The sequence below is a fragment of the Pempheris klunzingeri genome, chromosome 20 (genome assembly GCF_042242105.1).
Source record: "Pempheris klunzingeri isolate RE-2024b chromosome 20, fPemKlu1.hap1, whole genome shotgun sequence".
Classification (NCBI taxonomy): domain Eukaryota; kingdom Metazoa; phylum Chordata; class Actinopteri; order Acropomatiformes; family Pempheridae; genus Pempheris; species Pempheris klunzingeri.
In genome coordinates, this window is record NC_092031.1 from 20825542 (window position 1) to 20845993 (window position 20452).

The window sequence follows — 20452 nt, forward strand, 5'->3', positions numbered from 1 at the left end:
GTGTCCCGCTCACGAGCCACAAATTCTTCACCTCCGTGTTTTCATATTGACTCGGCGCTAAGAAAGGCTAACCCACGGCGGGCTCCGTGCATGTACGCGGTGTCTTCAAGCCATATAAGGGAAAATGCGAGACGTTTCATTTCAAAATAACGAGTTTGTCAGCTGGAATTTGACCGGAGGTTTTGTTTTTCCTGAGCGCGGCTGCGTTTGTAAAAGCATGTGTAGGAATTTTGAGTCCCGAGCAGCTAACTCCTTTAATCTGCTGTATACTGCAAATCAGCTGACGGAGGTACGGTCTACTTTCTAGTTTTAACCCACGCTACAGCCTTTACGTTAACATAATCCCCGTATTGCCTCGTGATAATTGGTCACAATCCGCGTTATTTGAGCGTGGTGATGATCCATAAAGCCCCGTCCGTCTGCCTGGATGTCTCTGGCGAACAAGCAGCCCTCCGCCTTGGACAGGGACGCAGGAATGCTCGGACTTGTATAAACAGAAAACTGCTGCAGGCTGAACAATGAGCAGTTTGTCTTTACATCAAATATTGTCTCCAGTTTAAAACGGCTCCATATGGTCACTTCGGGAGCAGACATATTTCCTGCTTGAGGTGTAATTATTGCATTCTTAATACAGTCAGCAGGCAGGCAAGGGGTGGATGAAAATCTTGGCAATATATTGGTCTGAATTTCCCCCTCCATCGGAAAGAAAGCTATTTTCACAATGAGTTAACATGCCAAAACCAGCAAACAATGAAATATTTGCCCTGACAAGCCCTTGGCTGGCAAATTCACAGTGCTGTCTCACTGTACAGTGTGCCTGTTCCCCGTTTTCTTTTGTTCACACAGTCCTTCTATCTGCCTATGCAGATAATCAGCCAAACCCCAGCCACGCTCTGATTTTGTTATTTGCTGTGATTTCATTGCAATTTCACGAGATCAATAAAGTCATTCGATGTTGCACCTTCCAACAAATATTATCATCTGGTAGAGCTCTTCTGTAAGAGTGATTTTAATTTGAGATTCATCGGTGGCGGTTCAGTCATTGTGTGTTTATAGCATAGATTTAGACCAGTCTACACGTCAAGTCGTCCTTCCCACATGTTGTTGACTACTTAAGATGTGTGATGTGGACAGTGGATACATTTTTTGGGGGTTCTATTGGCTTATGGAGTTTAAATGGCAATATCTAGTGAATGCATGATCTTATTGCATGAGATTTTGATGTATTGTCTTGCGTGGTCGTCTGTATTGTTCCAACTATGTTCACTTGGCAGTTGACACGTGAACAAGCGAAGCCACTGACTGGTCAACTCGCAATCGTCATTTTTATTTATTCTTTCAGAAAGAAAGTCATTTCTATGTCAGCTTGCACTCTGAGGCTATAACACAGGCAGTAGATACATTCCAGCTTTCACAGCTTCATATTTTCTGTGTTTCACTGATGCATTTACATCAGCTTGTCTGTGCTTTTGACTGAAACAGTTACATGAATAGCTTACAGTGTCATAGCAGATTTCTCTTATAGAGTTGCATGCGCAGTCGTTACTGCAGCATATTGCATGTACTTGTTTAATTCACACAACAAACATGCTCCCAGCTTCCTAATTCCCTTGTAGAATTGGTCCGTGTGTGTGATGTGATTTAGGCAGTGAGCAGTGTTCTGGCTTAATTCCATACAATGGGGCACAGTCTCATTAGCAAGGGGCTTAACTAGCTGAGTGAATACAGTGAAGGATTGGAGATTAGATTAGAAGAAGTGTGTCAAGCCTAGCTGTCAGGCCTTTGTCAAGTGTCTGTGGTCAGATAGACGAGTGGGTCGTCCAGCAATCGGTAGGTTGGTGGTTCGATCCCCTTTGAGTAAGCATGTCGAAGTGTCCTTGGGCAAGACACTGAACCCCTTCAGTGTGTGACAGAACAGTCTCCTCCAACTTCGATTCCTCCTGAATGAATGATGTGTGAATGGGTGAATGAGGATGTGATGTAAAAGTGCTTTGAGTTGTCGAAATGACTAGAAAGGTGCTGTACAGATACAGAGCATTTACCATTTTAGTGCAAGAGTGCACTGGGTTAGCAATGCCTCACTAAGCCTTATCGGTTCACAGCTTGTACATCTTAGTAGAAAAGAAATGTGTGTTTTAAAGAAGCCCATAAATTGATACAGAGATCAGTTTGAGATTACCTCGCACTAAGCACCACATGTCTAAAATCAACAAGCATTATCCACCACACTGGTTGGCAGTTTAAGTCTATAACATTTAATTTCTTGGTTCTAAACAATTAACACACTGTTCTCAAATAGCTAAACATTCTAATGTAAAGGTAAAACAGCCAATTAAGTGATTAGTAGAAGAAAAGAAAATTAACCGGTACCTGGATTTTCATGTTGCCATGGTTATTTCATAGTTCCAGCTTTAGAGATGGGAGAACTTACTGCTTGTCCTCGTCTCAATTTATAGTGAGCAGATTATTTTGGGGGTTTGGAATGTTGTTTGGACAAGAACAGTCAGTTTGAAGATGTCATGCAGTTGTTTGCTCACAAAAATGTGAAGTCTGTTGTCAGTGCTGTCCACCTCATAAGCCTGACAACACTTTAATTCACTCTGCACTTTGGGCTCTGGGAAATGGTGATGAACATTTCTCACTATTCTCACCTCAGCAAACGGCACATTATTTGGAGATTTGCTTCATCATACTGCCATTCATCATGTATTTCACCAAGATGTGCAGAACTCAAAATCCATCTGATGTGTAAGTCAGATAAGAAGATGGAAATAATTACACAGGACCAAATTCTGCACATTTAACGAAACACCTGCTCATGATGACATCTTACTATACTATATTGCATTTCAGGGTTCTATACAAATACATATTACCATGCTAATGGGCACCGTGGCTGCCAGGGTTGCTAAGTTTAATAACCCGTATTTGAGTATGGCTTCTTTAAAAGTGGCTAACTGTACTTGATTATTATGATTATTGTTTTTATTATGTCAGATCATTGAATGATGTATGAGGTGGCTCTATAATAGACATGGTAAATGGTCTGTATGTGTATGAATGATCTGTATTTTTATAACACCTTTCTAGTCATTTCGACTACATAAATCGCTCTTACATCACATCCTCAGACATACAGACATACATCTAAGTTTCAGGAGACTCTTCTTTCACACACTGAAGCAGTGGACAACTCACTCTACCGCTGAGCCACAGCTGCCCCTTCTGACCTCTGGTCTAACAGTGGATTTGATCAGTTTGAGGGCCAAACAATGAAAATGAGGACAAGAAATAAATGTAATTTAAATAACATTAGAACTGCTGATTTGATAGAATTACATTTTGCTTAACTGCCAACTTTAGAGCCAACACTATACACTGAATATGATGACAGTAATGGCAGTACTCTAACACTGAGTCACTGTGGTAATAACTGTAGGCTGCCTAACTATTTGTACACATCGTTATTTATTTCTTTTGGGATACTCCATCTGCTTAGTAGCAGGCCATAAATGTAAAGCTTTGTTGTCTGACCCTTTGTCCGCGTTATGCAATGAGCTCATAACCAATTAGTGGTATGATTAATGTGTCTGACATTAACAACAGGTTGAGGGTTAGTCCTCGTTTTTTTGAATATATCTTAATGCTGTTAATTAAAAATATTGAACTAATGGTATGTGTACAAAATGAGAATGAATCCAGTTTATCTTATTGTAGCTATATCTGAGCTAAATGTTACCTCAATTATTTATAGCAGTCATGCAGTTCTTTTTGCTCACAATCCACGTGCAGTCTCATTGTTTGAGTGTTCTCTACCAAATAAACCTGAGAATGCTTTAAGTGAGCTTAGCTCTTATGGAAGAACAATACATTTCTCCTGGTATAAGAAGTTCAAGAATGCCGTCAAGTATTAAAGTGCAGCTCTCAATTAATGGCACTGTAAATTCTTACTGCCGCTGCAGGGACATGGTCTCAATCAGAAAACAGAAATACATGACAGATGAGTTCGAAGGGAACCAACAGAGAATGATGGATGAATCTTAAAACTGAGCAGGGAATCTGTGCAGCAATGGCACAAAGAGTGAAATACAGATCATCTAAACACCACTGTGCCACCACTTGCAAAAATGTACTTTTTGCTCAGACTTGAGGGACACTGATAAAAGCTAAAGCAGCAGAACACTACACTGGCACAGTAGCCATAAAACTGCCTCACTCATCTGGATTCAGAATGAATGGAAAGAGCAGGGCAGCCAGGTCATTGCCTATAGGAGCCTTTGTTTTCCATTACAGTCCACTGCGTGTGTATGTGAGTGCATGTACAGTAGCAGTGCTGCTGGTTTGTTTTCAGGGCTGTGGCCTGAGGTTCATCTCTGTGTGACTAATCAGCACAAAATGACAAGCTGTGACCGGAGAAGAACCTTCCACATACAGAATCCGTGCATGGTTGTGCAGTGCTGCATTTCAACCAACTTGGAATCATTTCTAAGCTGTGACAGTATGTTGGGTTGTGAATAGCACCATTGTGTAGAATACAAACACAAAGCAGAGGCACAGAGAATAAATGTATATTTCACTTTGCATCCTTCTAATATCTTCCCAGTCTGCCAAATGTATATATACTAAAGGAATAGTAATAGTTTTAAATAAAGTGTAGGTTACAATACACAGCAGGAACTCATCCTTTAGTGCTCACTAACATCACAATATTACAATATGTGTAGTCAGCCATAACACTCCTATCAATAGGTTTACAAACATAATGGATCAATTGAATAGATTTATATGGATATTTATTAACATGCAGAAACCATCAGGTATGTTTCACATTGTTCACTGTGCAGTATTTCTACAGGCAGCTCTCAAACAGCATATAACCAACAAATAAAAGTACAGCGTAAAATGGTGTCTCTTTTCTAATCAAGTTGATATGCCCACTGTAAGCTATGTGACATCCAGGTTCTACGGTGTTTAGGAAGCAAAGTAACTGAATACACAGTGTTAGTGGTTTGTTTTCTGGTGCCTAAGGAAACAAAATGTAATCTGATCCAGGCTGGATTGCTGGCTGGATGTACCCTTCCCCCACCTGCTATAAACACACACACACACACACACACACACAGTCCCCCCCCCCCCCCCCCCCCGTCTCTCTCTGTTCAATTCAATTGAATTCGTTTGATTGGCCTCAAAGTTTTTGAAACTAAGTTTCAAATGCATAAGTAAATGAATACAATTTGAACAGTATACAATAATATGAATATTAATATGACACTGAAATCGATAATTTTATGATATATATACACTATATACAGCATATCCTATATCTGTATTCTCTAATTGCATTTCAGCAGGTCACATCTGTGCATGTGTCTCTGTCCCTCAAGTTGTGGCATGTTGATGCATATTGTCCGGCAAGATCTGCCCTGTCTATGCCCTTTTTAATTTGGCAAGTATGTTAAGTTCTTTGAAATCTGTGATTGTGGTGAATGTTTTACATCTCACTCACACACACACACACACACACACACACACACACACACACACACACACACACACACACACACAGTGCACTAAAGCTCCTCTACACCACTGTGCCACGATTGGTAGCCGTAGAGTCTCCTATAGGCTTGGAGGGGGTCTACTACTGCTCAACAGCTGCTGTAGTGTTCACAAGACTTTGTCAGACCTGAATGGTGTACTTTGCTATAGTGCTTCTATTCTCATCACTAGGCTGTGATGGAATTTGTATTTTAGATGCTTGCACTGCTAAAAATGCATAATGTTTATTAGAAAGAGGAAAAAAGAATACCAATGGAACTTGATAAGATCCAAAATAACAGCTATGCACTAGGGGCTTGTAATACATATCACAGTAAACACTAAATTGATCTCAGTTCTAGACAGATGATCTCTCTGTGTCTGTTGGTCTCAAACGTCATGGTGAATTATTTGACTTGTGTTTTGTGTACTTTATAGGATGATTTGATTGTAGCTCTGACCAAACGGTATTAAACTGGCCTCACATAAATTGACCTCATGTCATGACCTCAGTTCTCACTTTGCAAGAGGATCCACTCCAGAATGGATTACAGTAAACTACATATCGACCAATTAAAAAAGTAATTTTTATTGATGATAATCTAACACTGCCAGTGTCAAACTGGGAGGGTTATATAATGTTTGTGTTAATATGTAAAATATGAAAAAAATGGAAATGATTTTGGCCTGTAAAACTATTTCTGTTTACCACTGATATGTGATCATAATTACTGATTAAGAGAAACGTTGTAATTACCAACTATGTTGAACTGTACTCGTGGTCTTTTCAGTAGGAAACCCATGGTGTTTTTAGTCAAACATTCAGTAAGAGAGCACCTCCGACAGACTGCAACTGTGTGCTGAATATGGAATGAGTAACCTCAGCCTGTGTGACTGCTGTTATCTCATCACACCCTTTGACAGCCCTTGTGCTCACAACTGCTCTGAATGAAATCCCCCTTCACTGATTTGAGGTAGAAGAACTGATAAGTGTGGTGTGGGTTTGAAACTGGCATTTCCACTATATTATTCACACACATTTCATATTTCTTCCACATGTCTACTCTTGGGTCCCGCTGGAGTCAGAAATGCCCTTTGCTAAGCTCCATTGAAGAAATCATGTCAGTCCAAGCTGCGTCTTGGACCCAGAGCTGTCCTGTGTATTTTTGAACACTGCTCTCAGGGAACACTGGCCCGACCCTCTAACTAGACTGTTTCACCAAAGAATGTGAGGGAAGCTATTTTGGTAAAGCCAGTAATGAGGAGGTTGTGCTTATTCAGTTTGGAACATCTCCCAAATGGATCGAGCAACCGTGGCTCACGCATGCCCCTCTCTGTTTTCTTTTTAGTACAGGACAAGATCTCACCCACTGCTGTTTGTATTCTGTTTATGTGTGGGACTTGGACACAGGCTGAGTAAATTGTCTTCCTGTCCACCCCCTGAGGTGAGCCCTGTAATTGTTATTTGTTGGAGAAAGCTGGGGCCAATGGAATGTGGCCTCACCTGTCTGTACGACACGTTTGTCTGCCATCCTGACACAAGTTGAACCCACGATGTAATTCACTTAATCTTGTAATCAACTAATTCGTTACATTAACATGGCTGCTCTGTGCCAGGGGCACTCTACAAGGGGGTGCATGACAATAGGCTTGTTTACAGCCTCTACTGACTTTCAAACGGGGTTCCTGCTGTCCTCAAGAACAGTTTGTTCTCTCTAAGTAACAAATTGAAAGAAAACAGCTTCTACTGAAAGTAGAGGTGAAGCTCATTATTAGAAATATAAATTGCATATCATTATATGTGCAAGTGTCTTAAGGACATTTGCTTGTGTTAGTGCTACAACTATAGAGCGATGCCTTGATTATTGCATTAGCTGTGTCATAACTACTGAACCCCTTTAGCTTTAGCCCAGTCTTGGTCCTTTTCTATTGTTTCGTTCTGTTCTATATTACCCTATATTATGTTGTGCTGTTGACCTGTTCTCTCATTTCCTGTCTGCTCCCGATCTCTACTGTCCTGTCTCAGTCTGTGCTTTCACATTCATTGGAGTTTAAATGGATTATGTGTATCACCAGGCATAGTAAACATAGCCATGCTTCCCTTACAGAGTGCCTAAGATGGAACAAATCAAGTCTGCTTAATGCTTAGTTCAAATCCGCCATACTGTTATTTTGTCTTTTGCTTAAGTAACATGCTTTATACCTGATCTTATTTGCAGTGAGGGATAGAAGTGACGGTTTGTGCAGAAAGTCCTTACAAATAATGCACAATCTTAGCTCAATTTGAGACTGCGCTTTCATGTTTGGCATCGCCTTTAATCATAAATGTCATGATCAGTACATGACGTTTCCCCTCACACACAACGGAACTTTTATGCCAGATTCACTTATTAATAGAAAACTGCTAAAGCTAAAACAGGTAGTCAGATAATTCAACTGAAAGAAAATTATTGGATGCTATTTTGCTAATGGCTTGATTGTCTGTCATTTGTCATGTAAAAATGCCCGACATCTGCTTGTTTTAATGTGTGTATTTGCTGCGTATATGACCGTAAATTGTGGCGCTGTTAGTTGTACAGTGAATCTTTGAGACATTTTTCTTCAAATGTTCTTGATTGATCGATCGAGAAAACAATCAGCTGATTAAGTGATGATGAAACTAATTGTTGATTCCAGTCGTAGAAGCGGTACCACTGAATGTTTCTTCACATTGCAGTGATTGTGTTTTTGTGCGCTGCATAACCAGATGACTTCAGCTGAGACATATCTGTACATTCATCTGTACTGCATCATATCTGCTTTACTGAACATAACAGAGCTTCATGTCCTTGAACAATCAGTGTCCTGGGCTTGTTTTTCTTATCTATTGCATAGTGCTTTCAGTGGCTATGTTAAGTCATATGTATGCTTCTTGCCTCAGCTTCGTCTCCTTCACTTGGTCTTTAATTTCTCTTGACTTCTATGTAACATTCAAGAGGTCCAAAATGCACATTGGCATATTCAGCCTGGCCTTGTACTGTTGGTGCATGACTCACTGGCTGGCTTTCTGATATGTGAGAGAGAGGGAGAGAGAGAGAGAGAGAGATGCTTCAGAGAGCTCAAGTGAAAGAGAGAGTGAATGTTATTTGAAAAATGAAGAGAAAGAGAGAGAGCACGAGCTGTGTGCTCTCAGTCATTTGGTTTTCCGGCCAGCCATGCTCTCTGGCAGAGAGAGCGAGAGAGTAGAGGAGGAGGGAAAGAGAACCAGAGAGAGAGAAAATGGGAATGTGAGAGAGACTGAGAGAGAGGGGTTTCTTTCTCCTCTGTCTGGCCTCTCTCCCATAGCAACAGCGGCTTAGCCACGTGAACGCCAGTTCCTTTGAGTTCACCCACTGCACAGAACTTAACTCCTTCAGCACCGGATCACAGCACAATACAGCAGCAGAGAAAACAGAAGCAGAAGACAGAGTAAACATCCACAAGAAGCTTCATTTCTGTGGAGCCTTAAACAGTATTTTTCAGTAAGACCTGAAGAGAAAACAGTTAATGAAGAAACAAGATGTATAATATATAAATATGATTCCTTCGCTGTTCACTGCTACATACAATACCATGATACAGAGTAGAGTAGAATATCTTAGAGCACCATTGTATAGCGTGGCATAAAATGCTTAGGGGAATAGGTGCATATCGCATAGAGCAAATAGAAAATACTGTCATTTAGAATTGCACTGTTCAGTTGTTGCGTAGAATGGATACAGAGCAGTGACATGATTCTACTGTAAGAATGAAACGGTGGGATGACTGGAGCCAGTGTGGGACAAAATTGGTTTCTGGCAGTTTCCTGACTCCACTGCTCAACCTCCCCCGTGTCAATGAAATGCAAACAAAGAAATCAAATGTCTTGGCTAAAACAACAAAGAAAAGGTAAATGCATTGAGGTAATTTACTGTCATCACAAGGGACAATGTTGCCAAGGCATGTTGTTTTTTTTTAAATGTATGCAGGTGTGAAAACACAGTACAGACATAGCCATGATACGTTCTAATAACAGAAAGCAGTTCTTTTGTCCTTTTCATCTTATTACTCTTGAATCATTGGGATTCCAGGTTAATATCCAATCAGACCAGGGTGTGGGATTGCTTAGCTCTGATTTTGTATGTACTAAATACTAATACTGTCAGTGTGTATGCAGGGACGAAGTACAAATGAAAATGAAAAAAACAGTTGGAAGGTTACCTTATGACCATTGATTGGAGATCTTACATCACTTCTACATTAGTGACAGTGTGAGACAGCTCCACAGTCTCCTGCTATTCTGACATAGAAGACGTCCATCTCCATTTCACCAAATAGTGAAGCAGCAAAGTCAAAGACCTTGTTTTTCTTTCTCTCCCTGCTCACTGTTCTTTTTGTCCAACAGCTAGCTAACTCTTTCCAGATGGTATAGAGTTAACTCTCCTCTCCTCTCCTCTCCAAATGTCTTAACTGACATAAATGTTACCTAAACCATTTCCACAATGGACTATTATTACTATAATAATTATTCATTCTCTAAATTCAATAACATGTTTGTTACATGCTTATTATTACTCATTACACTATTTTGTAATCATTTGTTGGCACCATCTGGATTTTTGTCTGGAAGAACCAGAGTAGCATTTCTAATGACTGCAAAGCTGTTCTACTTCTATCATGATAATGTGAATAGTCAACCTCCCCTTACTTTAATACGAATACGATTTTTAAACATGCATAACGACTGTTAAAATGCTGAACATTGCTGTGCTTATTGGCCTCGAAAGCTCATATTGCTTCGAACCTGGTGTGAGTAGACTTGGTATTTGACGTGTCTCTGCTGGAATGTGAACTGCAATTAAACAAGTTAACTCTTGTCACCTGAGGAAAGATTCCCCCCAAGAAGAGACTCATCCTCTCATTGTAAGCACTCTCTCTCTTTGTCTGTTGCCTGTCTCTCTCTTTTTGTCTCTGAGAGCACTCACTAGTGCTGCCTAGTGCTGCAATTGATGATTCATTTCATTATCAATGAAAGCGTTAATTATGTTTTTAATTATTAATTAAATAGTTGTTTAGTATTTGGGGAAAATGTTACATTATACACCTCATTTTGCTATAGTCCATAGTGACACTTTAAACTTAATTATCAACAATGTAAAAAGAGAGGAGCAGTATTTCATTACAACTGAGAAGCTTGAACTAGATAATGATCAGCTTTTTTCTGTCAAATGACAGCTCATTGAGAGATTTTCTCAGAGTAGGTATTACTCCTCCATAGTGTAACACAACGCCCACAATTCTCATCTCTCTCTGAGCAATGACTGGTGTCTTACTCATGGGCTCAAATGGTGTACATTATCACCACATCAAAGCTTTGTTCATCACCTGCATCGACACAACTGTTGTTAAATCACATGGATATGATTTAGGGATGGGTCATGATTTTCTAATTTTGAATATTTGTTGAGTTATACAAAATCGAATAGTTTATATTACTATGATTTTGTTTTAAGAAGTATATTTACCAGCTCCTGGTAGTTCGCCCATTGGGAACAGTAGATTGATCCGGGCCGCTGAGGTGAAGCCAGGTCTCTGTAGATGTGGGCACCAACAGTTTTGTTGCTCGGGCAGTCAGAGTCACTTTTCAACCAGCAGATCTTCGCAACCACACAATAGCTAGAAGAACTTTTCGAATAATCTTTGACTAGTTCACCATGACCGTCGAATAGTATTTTGGCTTGAAATGCACGTCCCTAATATGATTTGAACTTTAGGCCAACGCGGTCCACTTCTGATCAGCTGTGGATAAATATGTCAAAAACATAGGTACAAAGCGAATTGATGATAAGAAACTAGTGCTGTGATTTACAAAAAAAAACAAACTATTTAGTCAACAATCAAATTTTTTCCTCAAGACTGATGTTTGAAACACAGGACATTAGAATACAATATGAAGGAATTCATGTAGAATCAACAAAAAAAGGAAGCATTTAAATTCAAATGCTGTTGTTTCATAGCATCTTTTTAGCTTTAAACACAGATTTGCTCCAGCGAACTACAGATCTCCAATAAAACCATCAAGGCCTCAGAAGTGACCGTCCGCTTGATAGACAGACTTCTTATATGCACTTAACAGAAATGGTTACAAAACCCACGTTGAAAGTGCCAGTTGAATCAGTTTGGAGAGCAATCATGTGTTGCACTGAAAACGCAACACCTCGATAACATGTGGCATCTAGTGTGCAGAAACAGACCGAGACAGGTTTCACATGCAAACTAAATGAATGGAGCGCCACACACAAACATTACATTCCTATTCATCCATTGCAGAAAACGTTAGTAAAATAGAGTTAAGAGTTGAAATAAAAAGGAATAATAACAATAATGGACTTAATTGGCGCAATAATATTAAAGAACTTCAGATCTGAACATACCTGTTCATCATATATGATAAGTACTTCTTAGCGTTACATGATGGTTTACAATTGGTATTACTGTTACTGTTGTGTGTCATCTTTGAGCAGTCAGTCAGCAGTAGCAGCCATAAAGCCATACAGCTTGTCAGACAAGCAGACTTTATGTTCTGCCAGCCATGCAGCCAGTCAACCAGGCTTCTTTCTCCCTCCCTCAGCCATCACCTCACCGTTCTGTCAGCCTGTACAGCAAAGTGCCTCTCCTCAGCTCTTTACTGTGTCCTCTTATATCACTTGAAAGAACAGCCACATGTGGACTCCAAATGTCTGCAGTGTGCACACAAATGGCCTGGTTTGTCTCTTGTACTGTCGGAGTGTGTCAGAGAGAAAATAAGGGATTGGTTTAAAGCTCCAGCAGGACTCACCTCAAAACAAAAGTGTGTTGGGAATGTCTCTAAGCTCTGATCAGTCACACATACTCACATACACCTCCGTGTAGTGGGGCGTGACTGTAGTATTGGAGTTCTGTAGTATAATAAGGCTTGTGAATGGAGAGAGAAGCACTGTGGTGGCTTTATATAAATGCTGTCATTTTGAATAAGGGGCTCCATTGTCCGCATCTATCCACCATTAGGTAGACGGGCTTACTTTAGAAACCCTATTTTAGGAATCAGGTCGGTTGTTGAAATGTGGCGTTCTTTATACAAATAGCTTTTTTATGAATTAGATATGGGATCTGTAAACACTGTTGTTTGATAAAGTAAAAATGCCACAATACACTCTGAAATGTCATTAGTACATGTGCTACTGATATGGCAGTGTAACTGTGTGTGTGTCCTCTGGAGGATAGTGGATGTATTGGTGTGTGAAGTCCAAAGTTTCTGTTGATATTACAGCAGTACATTATTACAGCTTCAGGCACGTTAATTTTCCTCTCCTGCTTTTTATAAGGTGTTTGTATTTATTTTTAATAACACTTGACAAAATAATACAATTTATCCTAGGTCATGCATATATGTTGAGAAATGTCACGATCACTGCAGCTATAGAAGCCATGCCACTTTCAAGATAGCTGAAAATACTGCTGAAAATAAAGCTCCTGGATCCAAAGGGCAAAGTTTAGGTCCTCAAAATATTGTCTGTAATGTAGTACAGTGAGAAAATTGTCTCTTCCCTTTTAATATGCGGTTTTCCTTTCTTCTTCTACCCACTCAAGTTCTGTGTTAAACCTGAAATGAGCCATTTTTTCCAGTTTGGTTGTTTTTTCTGCTTTAAACTAGGTCTGAAATCCTGTTTTATGCAACGGAATATAAATATGGCTTTAAAAAACCCTTAGTTTTCTAACACAAAGGCCATTAGTTAAGTGTGCATGCAGTCCACCTGAGAGTGATATGTTGTGTCTTCAGGGCTGCACATACTGGCCTGTGAGACTTTGGTGCAGCCTTGACAAAGGCCAGCCAGACCAGAGATGTAACATGAGATTTCTTCCTTGAGAATCTAGGGCAAGGTTCCTTCTCCACACATGTGTCAGCCTGTGTGTGTTGAGCTTGCCTGGCTGGCTGCCTCCAAATGTACATGTTTATATTTAATATGTGTGTGTGTGTGTGTGTGTGTGTGTGTGTAAGTTTGCTGGCTTGCGTGTATCTGTGCCTGTAATGGAATTCATCCGCGGGTGTGTAGGTTTGAGAACATACTATTGTGTCAAAATATGGGTATGCACATTTGGACCAGGCTTTTTTGTGCATGATAACTTTGTGTCTGTATGTGTGCATAATCATATTTGGCTTTGTAAATGCTTGCTGTGTGTGTGTGTGTGTGTGTGTGTGTGTGTCCCAGTGCAGCAGATGAAGGCAGGGAGGGGTGTTTTACTGCTGGCTCCAATGATTGGTTCCATACAGACTGAAACTTGACCTTCACAGCAGATGTCTGTAAGGCTGCCAATGACATGCACGCACACACAGACACACAAGACAGAATACACAACTCTACCCTAATGTTACTCTTGCTTACAGTATGTAAGTTTCTAAGTGTATTTCAGGCAGTCTTATCTTCATCTGTGTGATCTGTGTGTGTGTGTTTCGCTGTGTGACCATGACAGGCTTTACTAATCTCCAACATGATCAGTGAGGATTATTTGACATTTCAAAATTGACAAGCTTTCATCCAACACAGTACATCCAATCCGCAAATCACCTGTGATCAGCTTGAAGAGGAGGATGAAGCGTGTTGTGAAGTGTGCTCTGTCCCTCAGTAACAGTTGGGGGGGCCTGAGGGCCTTGTGAAAGTCTCTGCACCCTTTGTCTGATAAGACCAACTGCAACACACCTAAACATAAAGCATTCATGCAGATGGTTTTCCAGCTCCTAACAGTGCTGGTTGTTGGAGACTGCGGTTGGAGTGGCATCAAGGCCAGTGGAGCACAGTGTATTACCTTTCTGTTGTATTTCACAGCTCTCAGACAGCTTTAGCAGGATGGGGAGAGAGAGACACTTTTCAAATTGTCTGCATACTTGTTCTTTGTGTTTTAGAAATGAGAAACACCATTAGGTTGAAGTAATGCAGATTGGTAGTGCATGGAATAGCTTTTTGACAGAAATGAATCCTTGATATTCAAAACTATTAATGCTTACAGTACTACTGCCATTGTTGTTGCCTCTTCAATTCAGGGACGGGCCTGATTTTAGAAATTATGAGGTCATGGGGCCAAAACCCCCAACCCCCCTCCACCCAATGCATTTTTAGGTAGCCACCAAAAAAGTCCATGAAAACCTTTATCCCCACACACTGTTTTCTATGTATTGAACTGCTAGAGGTTCTATTATTTTAAATGCCTTTCTTTTTATTATGTTTTTGGGTTGCAATAGTGAAATGTAAGAAGTTTCACTCACTTCTGCCTTAGAAGATAAATGAATAACATAAAGAATTCAATACTTGTAGATTGTGATTGAAAACCCCAACATTCCTTGAAACTATACCGACTCCCTGTTCTCAGTTTTGTTTCCAGTGGAACTCTTACTGTTACAGCCATTATGGTATGGACAATTACTTGTACCATTACAGCTGTAACGGCTTACACTACTACGGCTGGCATAAAGGCACTGGAGTCCCAGTGATGTAGTTTCAGTTGAAAACAGGAGAATAATAGAGACGCAGTACCTGTGCCCATATTCTCCTCCTCCCACCACAGTGTACACACCAGCTGAGCCTCTCAGCCTGCACTTAAAGTCCTGAGTAGTGTTTTTTATGGTAGGGTTTATTTCTTTATGTTCATTTGCAAAGAGGCAGACTGTCCAGACAGCAACTGTAAGTATAGTGAATGAGCACACACAATCATACATACACACCTTCACACTGATATCAGTCACGATAAAGCGTCTAGTGAACACTGATTGCACACTATTTGAGCTTTCTATCAACATGAAAAACGAATCACTTACTTTTTTATCAGCTGTTAAAATTAGTTAGAATAGAATGATGTTTATCTTCTTGTTTTGCAGAATGCCGTTGACCAATTGTAATAATTTCAAATTATATTCATTTTTAAATTGCAAATTGCGCACATGAATTCTGTAAATGTAGCAGTGGAACATAGTTCATTGCATATCAACTGAACATCAGTTTGATTATCATAGTAATTGGACATTCTCTGCCACAGTTTGATACTGTATGATGACTGCATACCTAAATTATACTTGAAAATCTTTTCCATCTTTTAATAAAATGAGGTTGTGGTGAACACATCGTTAGATATAAGACAAGTGACGTCAGTCCCATGGGTGGTCAGCCTGACCGTGGTGCCACTTTCTAACCTGCTGAAGACAGCGGGAAGCATGAATCAGTGTTGACTTTGGTTATGTGATTAAGGATCATGTTTAGACGGATTTAGTATATAGAGCCAGAGAAAGAGAGTGCGCACACACACACATGTACACAAGACAGGACGGACTTACTGGAGAAGAGAGTGCAGTCTGTTATCTCCACTTGATTCTGGGCACAGTACACTACCTGACTGCTGCTCTGAAGTACCCCGTACTAGTCTGTCTGTCTGTGTGTTTGTTTGGGTTGTGTATTTCATTTATTTATTAGTACAAAGGAGGCGACAAAAGCAAAAAAGACAAAAAACAAACATAGCAGGGATTTGGCAGGAGAGGTAAGAAACCCCAGAGGACTTGAAATAAAAAGCTCACTTCTCTAATGTACAGCTTATCCCAATACTACGGATGTTTTCCTCCTTAAAACAATGAAATAGAAAAGAAACAAGTTGGTGGTGTTACTAATGCATGTCAGTATGTTGAATGCACTGAATGCAGATGCAGCTGTCTGACCTTACCATGTCTGTCAACTGATAGAACCATAGAGGTTTTGAAAACTTAACTGCTGATGTCAGTGTTGGCATTGAGTCACGTTCCAGTTGTTTTGTCACGATGAGAGAAGGTGCAGGTAGCTGGACCTAACTTTCCTTGCAAAATGAAACTCTTCGCTGCTGTCATGTTACACTCTCTCCAAGCACTAGCCAAGTTAGCTAACCATTACAGCATGATCAAAATCCTCACTAAAATTGAAACATTGATGTTGAAAACCGGAAAATGACTAACAGAGCAGTGACAGACTCATTTGTGAACTGACTCACCACTGATTTCAATACGAACATGATGACCTTTGACTTAAATCCTCAGAACAGAAACTCAAAATCTTCAGGCCAAAATCAGAGGCCAATACTTTTGTGTCTACTATTTTCTACTTTGTAGATTAATATTGAAGACACCAAAACTATGAAGGAACACACATGGGATTATGTAGTAAATGAAAAGTCAAGTTAAATAAACCCGGTCGTCACCTCGTGTGTCTTGTCAAGAGTATTTGTGGAATTTCTTGCCTTCTTAATGTGTTTGAGGCCGTCAATTGTGGTTGTGCTGAGATTGGTACACAGATCTATACAGTGAATAGCCGTACTCAACAACTGTTCTAATCCATATTACGGCAAGAGCCACTCAACTAAGTAACAAGAAATGACCGTCCATCATTACTTTAAGACATGAGCTGTACTTTGGACTGGTGAGGAACAACCAGCAGACCCTGATCAGAGACATGCTGGTGACATAGGGCTGAAGTAGATCGCTGATACAGGCCGGTGCCTGATTGTGCAAAGCTTTTTAAGTGATTACAAGAACTTTAAATTGGAATCTGAAATCAATAGTTAGGAGCAGTTAAAATCTGTGTCACGTTAGACTTTTTGGAGGACCTGATCAAGAGCCCAGCAGCCAAAATTTAGACCATTTGTAGACGACCCCAGGGAAGTTTTACTGAGGCAGGTGAAGGGGGAGTTCCAGTAGTTAAGACGGCACAATATAAAAAAATGAATTAACATTTCCACCTCCACATGAGACACAGCTGGAAAAATAAGAGTGAATCAGAGTCAGAGTCTCTCATCTACATTTCTTATGGAGGTTTTAGCCAACTGGGTAAGAGACCCAAGACCATCTAAGGAACATTACTAAGTAAGGCAAAAAGGATTTCAATTTCATCTGCATTCAGTTTTAAAAAGTTATCTGCCATCCACATTTTTATAGCGGTTAAGCAGCGTACATTTTTTTCAGGCTATGAATACCTTGTAACTAGCTGAAGGTATTGACAATAGTTGTAGTGTTTCAGGACTTGTCAGACATGGCTTAGTGCTTGTGTGTCGATGCTGCCAGACTGTGCAGCTTTCACCAGTCATCATGAATGAATAGATACATAATTATCAATAGAAATTTTAGTGACATATTTATTGAGAATTATTTTGCTAAATCAGTTAAATGTATTTATTTGTCCATAGTCTTCTGCCTATAGACTAACAGGCTGTTTCTTATGTAATGCCTATTCTGGCTTGTGTGTGCATGCGCATATGAAAACGTGCACATGTAAATGTTGAATAATATGCATATCCATGTGCGTGTGTGTGTGTTCCATTTTGCAGGAGGCAGGCGGTGTGTGTGCTCACATACTCTTTTTGAGCCAGGAAGCATGCAATTTGAAACGGTGGGATGGTGGAATTTCTAGCCCACATGTTGTAGCAGGAGACGAAGACACGTGAGCCAGTTGACCTCAAACCATCTCCGAGAGGGGGTGGGGTGCGGTGATGAAATATAGGCACAGCCAGGAGAAATGAGTCTGTATTAAAGAGATGAAGAGGGGGGCAGGGGAGAAGGAGAGGCTGTGAATAAACAGTGGGAGACACCTTTTTGAAGGGAAGTGAGGTAGAGAGAGAAATGAGGGAGACAACAGATAGCGAGAGAAGAAAGAGAGATTTACTGGGTCTGGTTTCAATTAACATGCTCAACAATCCTGCTGTGTTTGTCTCTTGGCTTTCACACATGAACACGTGAGGTGTGTGTGTGTGTGTGTGTGTGTGTGTGTGTGTGTGTGTGTGTGTGAGAGAGAGAGAGAGAGAGACACAGAGAGCATGCCTGTGACTTTGTCTGCACACAGTTTGATAAATCAGTTAAAATACATGAAATAACGCTCAAAGTAATTCTTAATAAATACACTCCACCCCGGGTTGGGGTTCTAAATTATTGTCAGACTATAGGACAACATATATAACACACATGGAAATACATGGTACCATTAACATACATGCCTTAATAATATAATATATAATAAATCATAATATATGTCAGAAAATAAATGAGAGAACATCAGCAAATCATTTGGAAACCAGGAAATCTTTGTGTAGTTGTTGTTATTTGACTGTATTTTGAGTTGCTTTGAACATGAAATGGGTGGGAGCTAGATTAGAAAGATTTAAAAAAAAACACAATAAGCCACATGGAAACCAGATATGAAAATATCATTTTCAGTGCACACCCTGTAATTTAACATTTCTGTCAACTTCACTGCGTAATTAGAAGTTCTTTCAAGTTTCTCGCACCAGTTTTGTCTTCACTTTCTACCAATGGAAGCATTTCCTGTGCCTTGTTTACTGTGGAGAAGAGTGCCTTTTTAGAGCAAGAAGCAGCAGTGGTTGGGTGAATAAGAGCATAATGTCATTTTTATATGATAAATATTACTCATTTTTTAAAGGATCCAAATATTTTTTTGTGACTAACAGGTGATAAGTAAGTTTCTTTCTTTTAAATCTAAATTTGAAAGTGTTTTCAATGTTTTGTTTTTTAAATGTAAAACACTTAAGGTGACATTTCTTCTTTGAAATTAAAGTTGCTAATTTATTTTTAATTTAATTAATTAAATTTAATTAAATCTGGGCAATTTGGGCATGTTTTTTCTGAATGAAAGAACAAGTTGAATAATTTCCCCAATAATGTGACATGCAAAGAAAATAAATACTAACATGCAAAATGCCTGGTGCATGGTTAATGTCAGAGGAAAGGTTAGCGTTAGGGTTAAGTTTTAGTTTGTTTGCAGTGAACTATTGTACCTCCTCAGTCTCAGTCAGACTCGGAGACAAGTTTTTTCTCCTGACACAGCAGAATATGTGTCCTGCTGCTCTTCTGGATCAATATCAAAACACACACACACACACACACACACACACGGACTTGTGTCAAATAGTTTTGGGTTGAGTCACAGCTCCTTTCTGTTTGTCTCGCTCCTCTCACCATGTTATTTATATAACAAAATAACATGTATTTGAATAATAAATATATATATATATACACACACACACACACACACTCTCTTAAAGCGCAGTGCTCTAGTGGGGTAGACGGTACTATGAGCTCTTTAAGGTATCTCCTAGTCTCTTAGTTCTCGTCAGAACACGAGCAGCAGCATCTGGAGAGTCAGCTAGAGACTCTTTAAGGACTTATTGGGGCAGCCTGATAATAAGGAGTTGCATTAATCCAACCTAGAAGTGACAAATGCGTGGACTAATATTTCTGCATCATTCATAGACAGGATGGGCCTGATTTTAGCAACATTACGTAGATGGAAAACTAATTGTACATTGAAAAGGAACAGCTTCATTTTGGTTGATACTGCTCCTTATAATAAAGAGAATACTTCAGTTTCAGCAGTTTGCTTTGTCCTTTTGTTTAAATGTGAACATTCATTTCTATGACTTTGGCTTCACAGACCCAGCACTAAACAGGCCTTGCAATAGTAAAACCATTCTTATGTTTTTGGGTGGCAGAATACCACTCTGATGTGCCATGTAATTAAGCTGGAACTAAATTTAAACCAAACTGACTGTGATTTTATTTAACTAGCCAGCAAGCACAGACTGCACTGCAGCTCCTACACGTCACATACATGGAGTATTCTGAGACATACTGTTTATCGGTTACCACAGTTGAATCGGGAGAAAGCACACCGATTAACTCAAAAAATATAGTGGATGCACAAAACCATCAGCTTGTTTGGTTTTGGATTTGGACACACACACTGTGGTCATGCCAGAGCGGGCCCGACAAGTGGTTGTGATGATGCAGAATTCTGAAAAGCTATTTTCCACGATGTTAGAAATTTGCCTTGGGGCGAACTCAGAAAAATCCACCTCAGTC

At 39.8% G+C, this 20452-nt stretch overlaps 1 protein-coding gene across 1 annotated transcript in view; it reads left to right on the plus strand.

Annotated features, from left to right (window-relative positions):
- jmjd1cb (jumonji domain containing 1Cb) overlaps window positions 1–20452 on the plus strand; it is a 111781-nt gene that overhangs the window by 705 nt on the left and 90624 nt on the right. The window lies entirely within an intron of this gene.